The sequence below is a fragment of the Marmota marmota genome, unplaced genomic scaffold (genome assembly GCF_001458135.2).
Source record: "Marmota marmota marmota unplaced genomic scaffold, marMar, whole genome shotgun sequence".
NCBI lineage: Eukaryota > Metazoa > Chordata > Mammalia > Rodentia > Sciuridae > Marmota > Marmota marmota.
In genome coordinates this window covers 26,920,046-26,938,465 of record NW_026000240.1, presented here as the reverse complement: position 1 = coordinate 26,938,465, position 18,420 = coordinate 26,920,046, and the positions used below count along the sequence as shown (strand labels likewise).

At 37.2% G+C, this 18,420-nt stretch overlaps 1 pseudogene; it reads left to right on the top strand.

Moving 5' to 3' along the window:
- Positions 1-2,961: 2,961 nt before the first annotated feature.
- LOC107143154 lies at positions 2,962-6,907 on the top strand (annotated as a pseudogene).
- Positions 6,908-18,420: the final 11,513 nt, after the last annotated feature.

The following is an 18,420-nucleotide window of genomic DNA, read 5'->3' as shown; positions in this document are numbered from 1 at the left end:
AAAGGGGGGGGGGGGTGCAGGGAGAAGGAATACAGAAGCTTGATGGTTGAGTGCCCCAGGGCTCAGTTCCTCAGTCTGCAAAGAAAGAAAGAAAAATCTCAATGCATTTCAGTTGAGGTTCTCTAGGAAGCAAAACCAAGATGGAGTAACAAATGTGAAAAATTTATCATGATAAATGCCTATGGGAAAATGAATGAAGAAACAGCAAGAGGAGTGAGTAGAGAAAGACTTCAAGATATGATACAGGCCTGTCAATTGTGAAAGGAAAGAATAAAGAAGAGATCAGAACACCCTCAAACCACTACAGCTCTGGTCTACCTGCCCAACACAGACCTAAAATACAAAGAATGTTCTTAGAGAAATCTCACCTTGAGCAGAAAAGGCAGATACTAGCACCTTGCTGGGCTCAGTTACTTGTGGAGAAATACCCAGGGAGAATGTGACCATGGATCAATGATGCAGCAAATCTCAAAGGCTCTATTATGGGAAGCTGTCAACTAACATTCCTCAAAGCAAAATTCTTAAAAGGAGATCTAAGTAGAACCCCTCCAGGGCTCTCACAGATGTCATATAATGGAATACTCTGCAGCCATTAAAAAATGTTAGGAAAATTTTTCCAACTATGCTGTCATTTTCCCCTGAGACAGAGTGTCACTTCTCACCATGCTACCCAGGTTAGCCTCGAACTTGTGAAGCTCCTTCCTCAGCTTCCGAAGTAGCTAGGATTACAGGTATGTGCCACTGTGCCCAGCTTAATGCTTCTTCTAGGAAGTTCTAGAGTTCTTCCATTATACCTCCAAGATAATCCAGACAAGTGAAAAAAAGCCAAACACAGATTTTGTATTTCCATCCCATCCTCAACGATCACAGTACCAGTTGTTATTTATTCTACTTCCATAAAAATCTGTTTAAACAAAGGACCACAATGCTATAAAATAATTGAAAATCATCTGTGTCACAAAAAAAGAATTTTTGATTGAAAAGGAAGCAAAATAAATTTAACTTCCCTGTTTGTGTATTAGCCTGAGACTACAACACACACATACACACACACAGTACACACCCCAAACAAATTTTTTTTTAATAAAATAAAAATGTTAATGGTGTTTACCTATTGGGTCATGAGCTTTTTTTTTTTTTCCCATCACTTGTATTTTCCATGCTGTTTACAACTGACATAACAAGACTAATAAAAAATAATAATAAAATAAATAATAATAATAAAAATAAATAATCTGAAAGTTTTATGGTTGATAGAGAAAGGCCTGAACTGACAAACTGACTGTTCTCTTCAGAGCTGTTACTATGAAAATAATTCGGCCTCTAATTAGCTAGGGGCAAAAGAACACATTTACAAATTACTACTTTCACTTCAAAGAGTAGTCTGCCTATTAAGGTATAATACATGCATTTAATTACCCATTTAACAACTTTAATACTTAAAAGACACTCAACAAAATTATGGCACTTAATAGTAGCACACAAATAATTAAAATATATCACGCACTTTTCAGAAAGATTTCAATGACTTCAATATACAAATGCCAGTAATCCACAGTCAAATTATTTCCTAATCATTTTTATTTTATAGAATCACTCAGTATTTAACAGCAGTATCTGTGTAAAACACACATAACTGCTGAAACTCGCTTGGTTTTCCCATCAGAAAGCTTTTAGTATTCTTGTTTAATAAATGCTGCATTTGATATATGAAGCCAAGATCATCAAGTTGAAAAGGTGGCAATGCCAGGGAAAAACACTGATTCATAATTAAGTGATATTTTAAACTAGGCTGGTAAGCCTCCTGCAAATTCTTGAATTCTAACAGGACCCTGACTTCCTCCCACTCCCCCAAGATGCTGCTGGGGATTCAGGGCTTAGCACATGCTGGGGAAACACTCTATGTATCCTTAATCCTCATAATATCCTTAACTTATCAGAATGAAAGTATAAACCTTTAAAGAAAAAAAGAGCTGAAAAACTTATTTTTGCATTTGTATTTTCTTTCCAGTTAACTTGAACTTTCAATAATAATCATGTATATAAGTATATGCTGGGATAAATGTAATTGATAATGCCAGCAATTTCAATATTGGTTGGATTTTCCAGATATAGGGGAGTACTTTGTTTATCTGTTTTTGTCTTATATATATACAGACTATTCCAGAAGTAATTACAAGGAGACTTGGAATACAGACATGTGACACTGGAATTTTGACAGGGACTTCCATTCCATCGACTACTTCATTTACAGTTTTGTTTTATTTATCCTATTTTCATAAAATCCATTTGGACAAAGGACTGCAATTCTAATAAAGTTGAAAAAGTTTCTGTTTCACAAAAAAGAACTTTTGATTAAAAAGGTAACAAAGCACGTTTAACTTTCCTGTTTCTAAGAGTAACACACACACACACACACACACACAATGAAAGTTCATTTGACATTTACAGTAAGTCTTCCAACCCAAACACAGGATATCTTTCCATTTGTCTGTCTGTCTTCTTCAATTTCTTTCATTAGTATTTTGTAGTTTCCCTTGATTTTGTAGTTCTCTTGATTTCTTTCTAGGAAAGTTCAGTGTTAATGTAGAAAAACTCTACTACTTTTTGCACATCGATTTTTGTTATCCTGCCACTTCACTTAATTTATCAGTTTGAACAGTTTTTTGGTTGACTCTTTGGGTTTTCTACATATAAAATCATACTGTCAAGAAACAGTGACAGTTCCACTTCTTCTTTTTCTATCTGGATGCCTTTTATTGTGTTCTCTTGCCTTCTGTTTTGGCAAGGGATATCAGTAGAATGTTGAAAAAAATAATCATAAGCGGAAGCATCCATCCTTATCTTGTTGGGATCTCACAGGAAAGTGTTCCAATATTTCACCACTGAATATAATCTTATTGACATGGGTACCCTGCTACAAGGTGCACAGCCGGCCTACCAAGAAGTGGCACCTAAGCAATGGAGCAGGGCAGTGTCTGCCCCAAGCAGCAAGAACAGTCCTTAGGAGCCCAGCCATGTGGCCTGGTGGCGCCAAGGCACGAAAAGACAGCATTGAGGCAAGCCAAGCAGCAGCACAACCAGTTCCATTCGATGATCTCAACCTCCCACTTCCAGAACCTATGAGAATATGAAATGGGGCAGACCTGAATGGAGGTTAGGACTCAAAAACTGACCAATAGGATTGCTTTAGCTATACCAGGTCTCTTTATTTTCCAGATGAATTTCATGACTGCTTTTTCTATTTCTATGAGTAATGTCATAGGGATTTTGATTGGAATTGCATTAACTCTGTATAATACTTTTAATACTATGGTCATTTTGACAATATTAATTCTACCTATTCAAGAACAAGAGAGATTTTCCATCTTCTAAGGAAGGTCTTCTTTAATTTCTTTCTTTAGCATTCTGTAGTTTTCATTGTATAGGTCTTTTACCTCTTCTGTTAGGTTGATTCCCAAGTTTGTGGGGTTTTGGGGGTTTTTGTTTGTTTGTTTGTTGAGGCTAATTGTAAATGGAGTAGCTTTCAGAGGATTTGTCACTGATATACAGAAAAGCCTTTGATTTAAGGGTGTATCCTGTTACTTGCTGAATTCTTTTACTAGTTCTAGAAGTTTTCTGGTGGAATTTTTTGGGTCTTCTATCGTTGGCAAATAGTGCTAATTTGAGTTCTTCTTTTCCTATCCGTATCCCTTTCATTTCTTTCGTCTAACTGCTCTGACCACTGTTTCAAGAACTTAGACCTTAAAATATACTACAAAGCAATAGTAACAAAAAAAACAGCATGGTATTGGCATCAAAATAGACTGGTAGACCAATGGTACAGAATAGACGACTCAGAGACTAACCACATAATTATAGTTATCTTATATTAGACAAAGGCGCCAAAAACATACATTGGAGAAAAGATAGCCTCTTCAACAAATGGTGCTGGGAAAACTGGAAATCCACATGCAACAAAACGAAATTAAACCCCCATCTCTCACTATCCACAAAACTCAAAGTGGATGAAGGACCTAGGAATTAAACCAGAGACCCCGTGTCTAATAGAAGAAAAAGTAGGCCCCAATCTCCATTATATCGGATTAGGACCCTACCTACAGCGCAAGAATTAAAATCAAGAATTAATAAATGGGATGGATTCAAACTAAAATGCTTCTTCTCAACAAAAGAAACAATCTGTGAGGTGAATAAAGAGCCTACAGCTTGGGAGCAAATTTTTACCACTTGCACATCAGAGCACTAATCTCTAGAGTATATAAAGAACTCAAAAAGTCAAGCATTGAAAAACAAATAACCTAATCAATAAATGGGTCAAGAAACTGAACAAACACTTCTCAATCGGTGATATACAATCAATCAATAAATACATGAAAAAAATGTTCAACATCTCTAGCAATTAGAGAAATGCAAATCAAAACCACTCTAAGATATCATCGCACTCCAGTCAGAATGGCAGCTATTATGAATACAAACAATAGTAAGTGTTGGCAAGGATGTGGGGAAAAAGGCACACTCATACATTGCTGATGGGGCTGCAAAATGGTGCAGCCAATATGGAAAGCAGTATGGAGATTACTTTGAAAACTGGAATGGAACCACCTTTAGACTCAGCTATCCCTCTCCTCGGTCTATACCCAAAGGACTTAACAATAGCATACTACAGGGACACAGCCACATCAATATTTATTGCAGCACAATTCACAATAACTAAACTCTGGAACCAACCTAGATCCTTTTAGTAGATGAATGGATAAATAAAATGTGATGTGTATATATATATATATATACACACACACACACACACAATGGAATATTACTCAGCAATAAAAGAGAATAAAATCATGGTATTTGCAGGAAAATGGATGGAGTTGGAGAATATAATGCTAAGTGAAGTTAACCATTGCCAAAAAAAAAAAAAAAAACCAAATGCTAAATGTTTTCTCTGATATAAGAAGGCTGATTCATTGTGAGGTTGGAAGGGGCAGCATGGTAAGATTAGACGAACCCTAGATAGAGGAAAGGGAAAGAAGGAAACAAGGGGGTTAAAAAGACGGTGGAAATGAGATGGACATCATTACCCTAAGTACATGCATGAAGACATGACAAGAACCTTCCCATTCTCAGGCACCAAGGGCAACAACTGGCAAACAAGTTATACACTGTCCTTTTGTAGATGTGCCTGCAGGTACATATCCTCGTAAATTTAATGAAACCCAAATAAAGCAAGCTCTAAGAGGAGTACTGGAATCAGTTAAACACAATTTAGATGAGGTGAGCCCAGTTCCCACCAATAAGGATGTATCAGAAGCTGACTTGAGAACTGTCATGTGTGCCATGTGTGGTGATCCATTTAGTGTGGATCTTATTCTTTCACCATTCCTTGATTCTCATTCTTGCAGTGCTGCTCAAGCTGGAGAAAATAATTCCTTAATGCTTGATAAAATTATCGATGAAAAAAGGAGGAGAATATATATCACAATATTGTCATATAACTCTTCAATTGGAGTAAGGAAGGATGAACTGGTTCATGGGTATATATTAGTTTACTCTGCTAAACGGAAAGCATCAATGGGAATGCTTCGAGCATTTCTATCAGAAGTTCAAGATACCATTCCTGTACAATTGGTGGCAGTTACTGACAGCCAAGCAGATTTTTTTGAAAATGAGGCTATCAAGGAGTTAGTGACTGAAGGAGAACACATTGCAACGAGATCACTGCTAAATTTACAGCATTGTATTCTTTATCTCAGTATCATCGGCAAACTGAGGTCTTTACTCTGTTTTTTAGTGATGTTCTAGAGAAAAAAAAATATGATAGAAAATTCTTACTTGTCTGATAATACAAGGGAGTCAACACATCAAAGTGAAGATGTTTTTCTACCATCTCCCAGAGATTGTTTTCCTTATAACAACTACCCTGATTCAGATGATGATACAGAAGCACCACCTCCTTATAGTCCAATTGGGGAATGATGTATAGTTGCTTCCAACACCTAGTGACCATTCCAGATATAGGTTAGATTTGGAAGGAAATGAATACCCTGCTCATAGCACTCCAAACTGTCACGATCATGAACGCAACCATAAAGTGCCTCCACCTATTAAACCTAAACCAGTTGTACCTAAGACAAATGTGAAAAAATTGCATCCAAATCTCTTAAAAACAATTGAAGCTGGTATTGGTAAAAATCCGAGAAAACAGACCTCCCGGGTGCCTGTAGCACATCCTGAGGATATGGATTCTTCAGATAACTATGCAGAACCCACTGACACAATTTTTAAACAGAAGGGCTATTCTGATGAGATTTATGTTGTCCCAGATGATAGTCCGAATCAAATTATTAAAACTCGAAACTCATTTGTAAATAACACACAAGGAGATGAAGAAAATGGATTTTCTGATAGAACCTCAAAAGGTCATGGGGAACGGAGGCCTTCTAAATATAAATATAAATCTAAAACCTTGTTTAGTAAAGCCAAGTCATATTATAGAAGAACACATTCAGATGCAAGTGATGATGAGGCTTTCACTACTTCACAAACAAAAAGAAAAGGAAGACATCCTGGAAGTGAAGAACATCCACTTCTTTCTCCTGTTGAAACTTGGAAAGGTGGTATTGATAATCCTGCAATCACTTCTGACCAGGAGGTCGATGAAAAGAAGATGAAGAAGAAAACCCACAAAGTAAAAGAAGATAAAAAGGAGGATGATCCATATGACCTTTAAGACCTTTGCACAGAAATGACGGAAATACAAAGAATCAAATACAATTCTGAAATTTGGGACCTGTATTTTGAGATGATATTTTCAGAATGAGAACTATACATGGTTACTTTATGAATGCAGAGACATGAGAAAACGGTTATGATGGCAAAAAACAAAAAACCTCACCCCCCCCCCACTGGTGTAAAGGCCTATCCACAAGTATGGCTGTATGCTGGACCAGTAGTCAATGACGGGTAAGATCCAATTGTAATGGTACCAACCTAAGACAGGAGGGTGACGCCTTGAGGTCAGCTCATCCGATGAAGGGTAAGAACCATATGTAGTATTGGACAATCTAAGACAGGCATGGTCCCTAAGCCACATGCTTGTTGCTTAATTAAACAGAAGGGGGGAGATGTTGAGAGCCACAGCCGAGTTGGAATGGCCCCTGGCATTTTGCCAGAAGTAGTGGTTGAGAGATGACGCCAGCGAGCCATTAAGATGATGACTTTTGAGTTCTCGGGGAGTTCCCATTGAGTTCCAGTTGAGCTCTCCTGGGGATTCCTGAAGAGTTCACATTGGTGGTGGAGTTCCGGTGTAGGGAGTTCCAGTTGGTGTGTGGTCGCTGGAAGGACCGCATGGGTGGCGTTCGGGGGAGTTCGGAAATAAAGTTTGTTCCTGCTTGAGTAGCTTGTGATTTGTGCCCAGCCAGACTGTGGCAAGTGTGAATATACTTTGTATAGAACCAGAGATATGAAAAATTGTGTTCTATATGTGTAATATGAATTATAATACATTCTAGTGTCATATATATAACTAATTAGAATAAAATTTTTTTTAAAAAGTGACCAATGGCATTAGATTTTCAAACCTAATTAGCATAAACTTGGAACAAAAGCATTAGTACTTCTGTACTAATTAGCATAAGTTTGGACCAATAGCAGTGCCCCCATGTGCTATATAAGCCCCTACACTAGCACACTCCAAAAGAAAACCTGCTTATCAAATCCCTTCTTATACCATAGAAGTTCTGTTCCTATTTCCATTCTTCAATGAATCCTACTCTTACACTCTCTCATCCTGGTCTGTGTATTTCATCCTTTGAATTCACAAGACATAAACCCAGGAAAAAAAACAGAGTGAACTGCTGGGATGTGGTGCAACACCAAAGGACATGGCCCACCATTAAGAGCTACAACACTTCTCAACTGCAGAGGTCTGCAACCTTACACAAACCTCACCTACCAGCAGAAGCAGGTAATTGAGTTTCATCTCCAAACTATGGTTTCATTATTATATGTGGCCTTTAGAATGCTGAAGTACAATACTATACCTATTTGTTGGGTGTATTACCATGAAAAAATATTGAATTTTACCAAATATTTTTCTATACCTAATGCAATGTATGAAAAAAATCATGATTTGATCATATTATTTTGCCCTGATTTTGTTAATATGGTAGGTACATTTCTTCATTTGTGAGTTTTCGACCATACATACATTCCAAGGATAAACCCATTTAATCATGGTGAATCATCAATGTGTTGCTGAATATGGTTTGCTAGTTAGTGTTGTGTTGAGGATTTCCATATCTCCTCACAGAAGATGTCAAATGTCTGAGGTAATGAATGGACTGGTTGGCTTGCATCTGAAGTTCTAAAATACATTCCACCTAGCTGGGTATATGGCTCAGTGGCAGAGCCTAGTATGTGTAAGGCTCCAGGTTCAATCTCCAGGACATTATTTAAAAAAAAAAAAAAAAAATCATTGATCTAAGGGACATGATAGAGCTCTGACCAAGGCCCTAGGTTTGATCCCCAACTGCAGTGTAGGGCAGAAGGGGGAGACACATAACATTACTATACATCATAAACATGTACAGCTACAACCTGTCAATATACAGATTTTTTAAAAGAGGTTCTTGACCTTTAAAAAGACTTTTTACCATTCAAAGTATTGTATTTATTCATTCACTTATTTATTTTAAAGCCCACTAGGTAATGTTCTACCAGTAAGCTATATTCCCCACCCCATCTTTTAAAAAATAAATATGGGGCCTGGAGGTTTAGCTCAATGGTACAATGTTTGCCTAGCATTATAAGTCCCTGAGTACGTGGCCCAGCACTGCAGTCGATCAATTTTAAAAGTTGTACATATAATATGTCATATTTTTTCTCTTCAACATGCTTTTTATACCTGAGACAAAAACTCTCATACTCTGGTTCTCAATAAAGCCTGGTATCTTCACAAGTGCAGAAGGGCAGGAATACAAGGTTAAAAGCTACTGTCTAGTTCTCTAGATAATTCATTGGGTAGTTTTAATGAAAATGTTAAGCTAAACTATAAAGAAAGGCTCTAAAAATAGAAAAGTTCCTGAAGAAAAAGTTTAATGAGAAAGTAATGTACTAAAATGAAGAATAGATCATCATCACAGTTTATTTGACAAGTATAGAACCAAAAATGGTAAAGTTATAAACTAATACTCTCTTCTTCAGTGACTTATGAGCTGGTAGAAAATGAGACCTAAACTGACTCATATAATCCAAATACCAATAAAGCATATTTCTGGAGTGTCATTCAAACAGATAGACAGAAATACTTTTCTATTTTGGAGTCTGCTGCTGTTGTTATTTACCAAAGCAAAGATTCCCTTGAGCTGTAGAGCTAGCATTTACTATAGCCCATACAAGAGCCTAACAATTAAAAAAAAAAAAATTAAATCATGAGAACTCAGAAGTTACCACAAAAAGAAAACCTATAAGCTGAAATTTTTCTTTCCTTCTAATGCATCAACTAAAATGGAAACAGTATTTTCAATGGATATGTGTATGCACATAAGTACATTGTCAACACAACTAAAGACTTAAATTGGTGCTGAGAGCCATAGCCAAGTAGGAATGACTCATGGCATTTTGGGTTGAAAGGTGACCCTGCTCAGGGATTAGGGTGGCTCCAGGTTAAGGGTGGATCCTGCTGGGAATAGGGTGGCTCCAGGATTAAGGCGTATCCTGCTGCCTCAGGCGCTCCTCTCCTTTGGAGTTCCCATTCTCTGGGGTTCTGAGAGAATTAGTACTCAGAGCCCAGTGGAGGGAGTGTATTTTCCCAGAACGTGCATGTAGAGAGTCAGTGAGAGTTCGGGAATAGAGAGTTGCTGTTTGAATCTACAAGTTTTTCTGGTGGCTTGGTTATTTTGTGCCCAGCAAGACTGAGACATTTGGCAACCCATGCAGGGAACATCTGAAGTGAAATTGCTTGCCCCTGAAGGAAGACGAGAGAATGGGTGACCATTTCAAAAAACAATGTGTCTTGTTTTGATTTATTTTGTTTTTGTTTCAAGCTGCCTATCCCTAGAACTTTCTCAGGCAAACTGGGAAAAATGGTTGGCTCAAGGTTTGAAGTTGTTCGGTCCTGAGGAAGAGAAAATCGATACAACGATTTTTTATTCCGCTTTTGTTTCATTCAGTTTTGGTTTTGTTTTATCTTATTGGGTTGTGTTATCTTTATAGTAGATTAGAAATTAGTAAAAAACAAACCGAAAGAGTGTTAGTAAATTGTTAGAGGTGCAGACCATGGAGAAAGACACTTTAGATCAAGCAAAAGAGAAGGTCTCTCGAGCTAGTCAGACAGAGGAAGAAAATTTAAAGGAAAAGGGGCTATTAGGAAAAAATCTACAACAGGAGGCTGCTACTAACTCCGTTCTATCACCAGAGGGCGTAATTCAACCAACAGCTCCACCTATGGAGACAGCTGAGTGGCCCTCAACCCCCATAGTCGATAGATGGAATCCTGAGGCAGGACCTCAAAGATTAGCATGCCCTGTACTTGAGCAGACAGGAGGGCAGCAAATTCACCATGCTTTAGATTTCAAAACAGTGAAGCAATTAAAGGAGACTGTAACAACCTATGGTCCGCAAGCAACCTTCACTGTAAGCATGGTCGAATCCATTACCAACTTGGACATGATGCCAGCAGACTGGGCTAATATGTGTCGATCTGTGCTAAATGGAGGATAATATTTGTTATGGAAGGTTGCCAATGAGAAATTTTGCACGGAGACAGCTAGGCAAAATGCAGCAGCCGGTTACCCTCAAAGAAATCCAGATATGTTGTTAGGAAAAGGACCTTATGAGGGTCAACGGCAACAAATTGAATATGATCCTGGCGTATAAGCACAAATTGCTGAAGATGCGGATAGAGCATGGAAAACTTTACAGGGGCATGGAGATTTACAAGGACAATTATCTAAGGTAATACAAGGAACTAATGAACCTTACGCTGAATGTGTATATAGGCTTATGTGTCAAATCTATGTTAACAAAGCAATCCAGCCACTTAGAAATCAAAATCCTGAACTACAAATATTTCACCATATGGATGATGTATTATTAGCACATAAAGATAAAAACACATTGCTAGAATGTTATGCCACACTTACAAATTTATTAAAAAATTATAATCTAGAGATAGCAATAGATAAAGTACAATTAAATTTTCCAATTAATTATTTAGGAGTTCTATTATCCTCAACCATGGTCCGTCCACCAAAAATTCAAATACGAGTAGATCAACTCAAATCACTTAATGACTTTCAAAAGTTATTAGGAGACATAAATTGGATAAGGCCTTATTTAGGTATACCAACAGGAGAGTTGGGACCTTTATTTGATATCCTAAAAGGTCCATCAGATCCAAATTCACCCCGAATGTTAACGCCTGAAGCAAGAAAGGCATTAAAAATCATTGAAACATATATGGAAAATATGCATTTGGATAGAATTGATATAAGTTTGCCTTTATTATTTATTGTACTACCAACAAAAAATATTCCTACAGGAGTATTTTGGCAAGAAGGTCCATTATTATGGATACATTTATCTTATTCTCCTAACACTATTCTTACTAGGTATCCTGAGGCTGTAGGACAATTAATACTCAAAGGAATAAAAGCAGCAAAGGGAGTGTTTGGAATTTCTCCCAATAAAATTATTACTCCATATACTATGAATCAAATTGATGAGTTAGCTAATGAGTTAAATACTTGGGCAATAATCATGTGCAAATCTAATGTTTCATTTGATAACCACTTACCATCTAATCCTTTATTGTCTTTTTGGTCATTGCATCCTGTAATTTTTCCAAAAATGACAAGAAAAACACCTATCATGAATGCTCCAAATATATTCACTGATGGGTCAAATAATGGTACAGCAGCAGTAGTTACCCCTGATCAAACTTTTACATTTTTAGTACCCAAACAATCAGCTCAAAAGGTAGAGCTTAATGCAGTTTTACAAGCTTTTGTGATGTTTAAAGATTCTGTATTTAATTTATTTTCTGATAGTCAGTATGTAGTTAATGCTATAGTATCTCTTGAAGATGCTGGTAGGATTTCCCCTTCTTCTACTGTTTTCTCTTTGCTTTCCACTATACAAAGTCTAATCTGGGACAGAAAAGATCCATTCTTTATAGGACATATCAGGGCACATACAGGATTGCCTGGAGCCCTTAGTTTGGGCAATGATTTAGCAGATAAAACTACACATGACATACATATTTTCTCTACACTAGAAGAAGCTATAAATTTTCATAAAAAGTTCCATGTCAATGCTAATACTTTACAAAAGCGTTTTAAAATAACTAAGGAACAAGCTAGACAAATAATAAAACAATGTCAAAATTGTGTGACCTTTTTACCACAAGTTAATCTTGGAGTCAATCCTAGAGGATTGATACCTAACCATATTTGGCAGATGGACGTCACACACTTGCCAGAATTTGGAAAATTAAAATATTTGCATGTTACAGTTGATACTTCTTCTGGATTTTTGATGGGCTCCCTTCATGCCGGAGAAAAAACTAAAGATGTTATAGCTCATTGCTTACAAAATTTTGCCACTGTGGGCGTTCCAAAACAGTTAAAAACAGATAATGGTCCTGGTTATACTTCTACCTCTTTTAAACAATTTTGCTCATCATTTGGCATTACTCATATATCAGGAATCCCATATAATCCACAGGGACAAGGCATAGTTGAAAGAGCTCATCAAACTATTAAAATGTACTTATTAAAGCAAAAAGAGGGCACTGGAAAGGGGTATATATCCCCCAAACATAAACTTAAAATAACACTTTTTACTCTAAACTTTTTAAATTTGGATTCATCAGGGCTTAGTGCTGCAGAAAGGCATATGTATCCAAAAAATGTACATAAGCCTAAGGTACTTTGGAAGGATATTCTGGATATTCTAACAGGACAATGGAAAGGTCCTGACCCAGTGATTGTCTGGAGTCGGGGTTCTGTTTGTGTGTTTCCACAGGGAGAACAGCAGCCGATTTGGATTCCAGAGAGACTAACCAAAGCAATTTATACAGACCAAAAAGAAGACGATTTGACTCAAATCCATAACAGCTGATAACCAGAGCTCCAGCTTGGCTATTCTTACATCTGCGACAGTGATTAACCAGGATGCTTTTTTCAATATCTATTTTATTATTGCCTTTTCCCGCATCATAAAGTTCTATTTTATTTTTTGAGCTCATACAGACCTAGGCTAATATTTTTCTGATCAGTTTTATTTTTTGACTATGGAGTTTTTAAACACTGCAATGGAGATTTCACCTGTGTAAAGCTACAAGGCCTTTACTATTGTCTTATGTGTTGTACGTTTGTGTGCACTCTTGTGTTTTGTGTTGTATGTGCGTATGTCCATATATCATATATGAGGTGCGTTCACATATAAATGGATCCGAATTTTTTTTTATTCACGTGATTTTAATGGTTTAATTTAAATTGGGTAAACAGCTGTTGAGGATTGTTTTAATATGTGTACAAATAAGGAGGTTAACAGATCTGTTAGTTTACTTTCACCTTTCCTTTTCATTATATTTAATAATTCTGTTCAGGATAATGTCAATTGTTCAGAAAATTGTTTTCTTAGTACCTGTTGGAATGTTACATAATTTCTTTTTAGCATCATTGCCAGAATTCCTATCTTCATCCCAGTGCCGGTGAAGACAAAGATAAAACCAAACTACAGCTTCTATGATAGCTATCACAGTAAACTGTATAAACTGATGCATCAATGAATAATAACTCAACAAGTAATGCTCAATCAAGGAGTTGATTTACTTTGGGAGGAAATGGACATATTGATAGATTCCTCCGCTTTGAACTGCTTGTAGAACTTGCCTGGACTATGTATCACTTGTATACATTGTGAACTATCTGTTGGTGCAGCAAATTGTGGTAGTGCTGGCATATCTTTGCTGATGGTGATACAATTTTTCCAAAAGAGCCGTCAATTGGCTTGGTGTCTTGGCATTTCTGTATCCTCCTCCCTTCTGCTAGTGATGGTCTAAAATTTGGGGGCCAACAGAGGTGAGGCAAAGAACCTCACCCCCCCACTGGTGCATAGGCCTATCCACAAGTATGGCTGTATGCTGGACCGGTAGTCAGTGACGGGTATGATCCAATTGCAGTGGTACCAACCTAAGACAGGAGGCTGACACCTAGAGGTCAGCTTATCCAATGACGGGTAAGAACCATATGTTGAATTGGACAACCTAACAGGCACGGTCCCTAAGCCACATTGCTTGTTGTTTAATTAATCAGAAGGGGGGAGATGCTGAGAGCCATAGCCAAGTAGGTATGAAGCATGGCGTTTTGGGTTGAAAGGTGACCCTGCTCAGGGATTAGGGTGGCTCCAGGTTTAGGGTGGATCCTGCTGGGAATAGGGCGGCTCCAGGTTTAGGGTGGATCCTGCTGGGAATAGGGCAGCTCCAGGATTAGGGCGTATCCTGCTGCCTCAGGCGCCCCACTCCTTTGGAGTTCTCGTGGGGTTCTGAGAGAATTGGTACGCAGAGCGCGGTGGAGGGAGTGTATTTTCCCAGAATGTGCATGTAGAGAGTCAATGAGAGTTCGGGAATAAAGAGTTGCTGTTTGAATCTACAAGTTTTTGTGGTGGCTCGGTTATTTTGTGCCCAGCCAGACTGCGGCAAATTGGAGAAATGGATGCTAAAAGCTAAAGAAAAAAAGACACAAAGATGCGCCAAAGTAAAACTTCTACAACCTCTGATCCAAGGGCCAATTGTGGCCAATTCTGGCTGTATACTTCCTGATGCATTACATGCCTAACAAACAATTATGTATATATTAAACATACTTTTTAAACAATGTAATTTAAAGAAAAAAGTCTATCATAATTTTTTGGTTTTGTGTCCACCCCCTCCCTTTTTTTTCCTTTTAATTGGATTGAGCACTAAGCAAGTGCTCTATGACCCAGCTAACTTTTTGGGGGTGGGTGGGGGAGTGTTAACTGGAAATTAAACCCAGAGGCACTTTATCACTGAGTTATATCCCCTGTCCTTTATATTTTTTATTCTGAGACAAGATCTCACTAAGTTACTTAGGGCCCAGCTAAATTGCTGAGGCTGGCCTTGAACTTGCAATCCTGCCTCAGCCTCAGTTGTTGGGATTACAGGCATGTGCCACCAATCCCACTATTTTGTACTTTTAACATCCACACATTTCCACTGTTATCTAGATATGAATCAACAACAAAAACCCTGGGAACAATGTAAGCATTTAGCACTTTTTAACTACACCCCAACCCAAAAGAGAAAGACAAAGTGGTGTGTCCTATTCAAAACAAGATACAAGAATTACTACAGCAGCTAAACTTCATATATTAAAAGACAATAGGCCACAGTAAAAAAGGCTAGCTAAATTAGTAATTCAGGTAGGGGAAAAAAACAATAGATTATCAACTAACATGGACTACTCAACCTCAAGTAGCCCAGAAGAAATAAGAGAGAACACTTAACTCCCCCAAAATCAAGACCAGCAATTACTTGCTCTTAGGGTGACATTGGCTTTGAACATATCCTAATACAGGATAAAGATCATCCTTTTCTAGATTAGGAAGGCAGATAAGAAAGACAACTTGTTTTAAAACTAAAAGAAGATAGAGAATGACCTAAAACACAAATTGAGGCCAGGCACAGTAGCACACACCTGTAATACCAGCAGCTTGAGGCTGAGGCAAAAGAATCACAAGTTCAAGGCCAGTGTCATCAATTTAGCAAGGCCCTAAGCAACTTAGTGAGAGCTATCTAAAAAATAAAAAGGGCTGGAGATGTGGCTCATTGGTTAAGCACCCCTGTGATTCAATCCCCATTTCCACCAACTCCCCCCACCCAAAAGAAAGACACAAGTTAAATTTGTTTGCTTCTACCTTTCTAGACAAAGTGAACTTAAATTCAGACAATTTAAACATGCATAACTGGGTTGTCAGAACAAAGAGGGAAAACTTCAAGAATAGGTAAGGTAATGGAAGGGTTATATAATAAAAAGATATTTAATATTAGTTATAAAACACTGAATGAGTTTGCTGATAGACCCTAGTTAGAATTACTTTGTACCTTAAAAATCTCTTCACCCTGTGATAAAGTTAAATATACTGAGAACAAGATGAAGACATTTCATTTCTTATTTACAGAGAAAAGGGGGAACAAATTAAAATTTAACTAGAGGTTAAGATCCAAAGGAAGTTGAAGGTTTAAAATGATAAATTTAGTCATCAGAAATGAATCCTTAATATAGTTTGGAAAACTGTTAACAAATTGGGCCCAACAGCCCTATCACATGCTGTGTATATATAATGCAATGACCTCACTGCCACAATTACTCCAATCTGTTATCAAAACCAATATCTAAAGGGAAAGAAGAAAACTGTATCATTTTAAAGACTGCCCATCACTGATTGGGTTATTTGGGTGGGTGGGTGTGGGTGTGTGTGTGTGTGTGTGTGTGTGTGTGTGTGTAAGTTTTTTGAGTTCTTTATATATCCTGGAGATAAATGCTCTATCTGAAGTTCGAGTGGTAAAGATTTTCTCCCATTCTGTAGGCTCTCTGCTCACATTCTTGATTGTTTCCTTTGCTGTGAAGAAGCTTTTCAGTTTGATATCATCCCATTTATTGATTCTTGATTTTATTCTTGCCCTTTAAGAATCTTACTGAGGAAGTTGGTTCCTAAGCCAACACAATGGAGAACAAATACTTCACAGAAGAAATATAAAATGATCAAAATATATAAAATGTTCAACATCTCTAGCAATTAGAAAAATACAAATTAAAACTAAACTAAGATCCATCTAACTCCAGTCAAAATGACAATTATAAAGAACACAAGTAATAATAAATGTTGGGGAGGATGTTGGGGAAAAGGTACCCTCATATATTGCTGGTAGGACTGAAAATTGGTACATCCACTCTGAAAAGTAATATGGAGATTCCTTGGAAAACTTGGAATGGAGCCACCATTTGAACCACTTATCCCATTCCTCAGCCTATATCCAAAGGGCTTAAAATCAGCACACTATATTGATGCAACCACATCAGTATATAGCAGCTCAATTAACAACAGCCAAGCTACAGAACCAACCTAGGTATCCTTCAACAGATGAATGGATACAGAAAATGTGGTATGTATACACAATGGAATATTACTCAGCCATAGAGAATAATGAAATTATGGCATTTGCACGTTAATGGATGGAACTAAGAATATCATGCCAGGTGAAATAAACCAGTCCCCCAAAACCAAAGACTGAATGTTATGTGGATGCTAACCCACAACAAGTAAGGGTAAGGAGGGGAAGAATAGATAAAATCGATTAGACAAAGGGTAATGATATGTGGATGCTAACCAACAACAAGTAAGGGTAAGGAGGGGGAAGAATAGATAAAAGCGATTAGACAAAGGGTAATGAAGGGAAGGGAGGGGGAGAGGAAGAGGAAGGACAGTAGAATTAATCAGACATAACTTTCCTTGTATTTGAATATGTAACTCCCCATCATGAACAAACACAAGAACAGGATCCTAATTACAATAAGTACTCCATGTATGTATAATATACCAGAATACACTCTATCGTCATATACATCTAAAAATAAAAAAAAGAATGACCTTTAGATGTCAAAGCTTCTCAGTCTACAACTTTGCTGTCTTTGCACATGAAACATATGGTTATTATCTACTAGCTAAATTTGGGTCAATCTGAACATCCGAAAGAATAAGTGCAACTGATAAGAGAAAATGTAAAAATCCATGGATCCATAAGAGTACTTAAAAAAAGATAAAAAGAGAAAGTGATTAATTGGTTCTAATACCACTATGTGAAAGATAATGATCAAATTTAGTATTACTAGTGATGGGGGGGAAACTTTGTTGGTCCTGAACTAATGCATTATAAAGTATATAACATTACCTACAAATCATTCTTGCAAAATATACTCAACTAAAAATTACAAGAGTTTAGGGCTGAGGTTATGGCTCAGCAGTAGAGTGCTCGCCTAGTATTTGTGAGACCCTGGATTCAATCCTCAGCACCACATATAAATAAATAAAATAAAGGTATTGTGTTTCCTCCTACAACTAAAAATATATATATATTTTTTTTTTAATTACAAAAGTTTAGACTTCATTTTCAGTTGAGTCAAAAGAACATTTCTGAAGCTATTAGAGGGGAAAAAACATAACTTGGAGTAATTTTTAAAAGAAGCTAGCTTGTATATTTTAGAAGTCAATAAAAAAGAAGAGTTATTCTAGAGTAAAACAGAGTACAGGGACTAGGGATATAGATCAGTTGGTCCAGTGCTTGCCTCACACAAGGCCCTGGGTTCAATCCCCACCACCCCTACCCCCATCCCC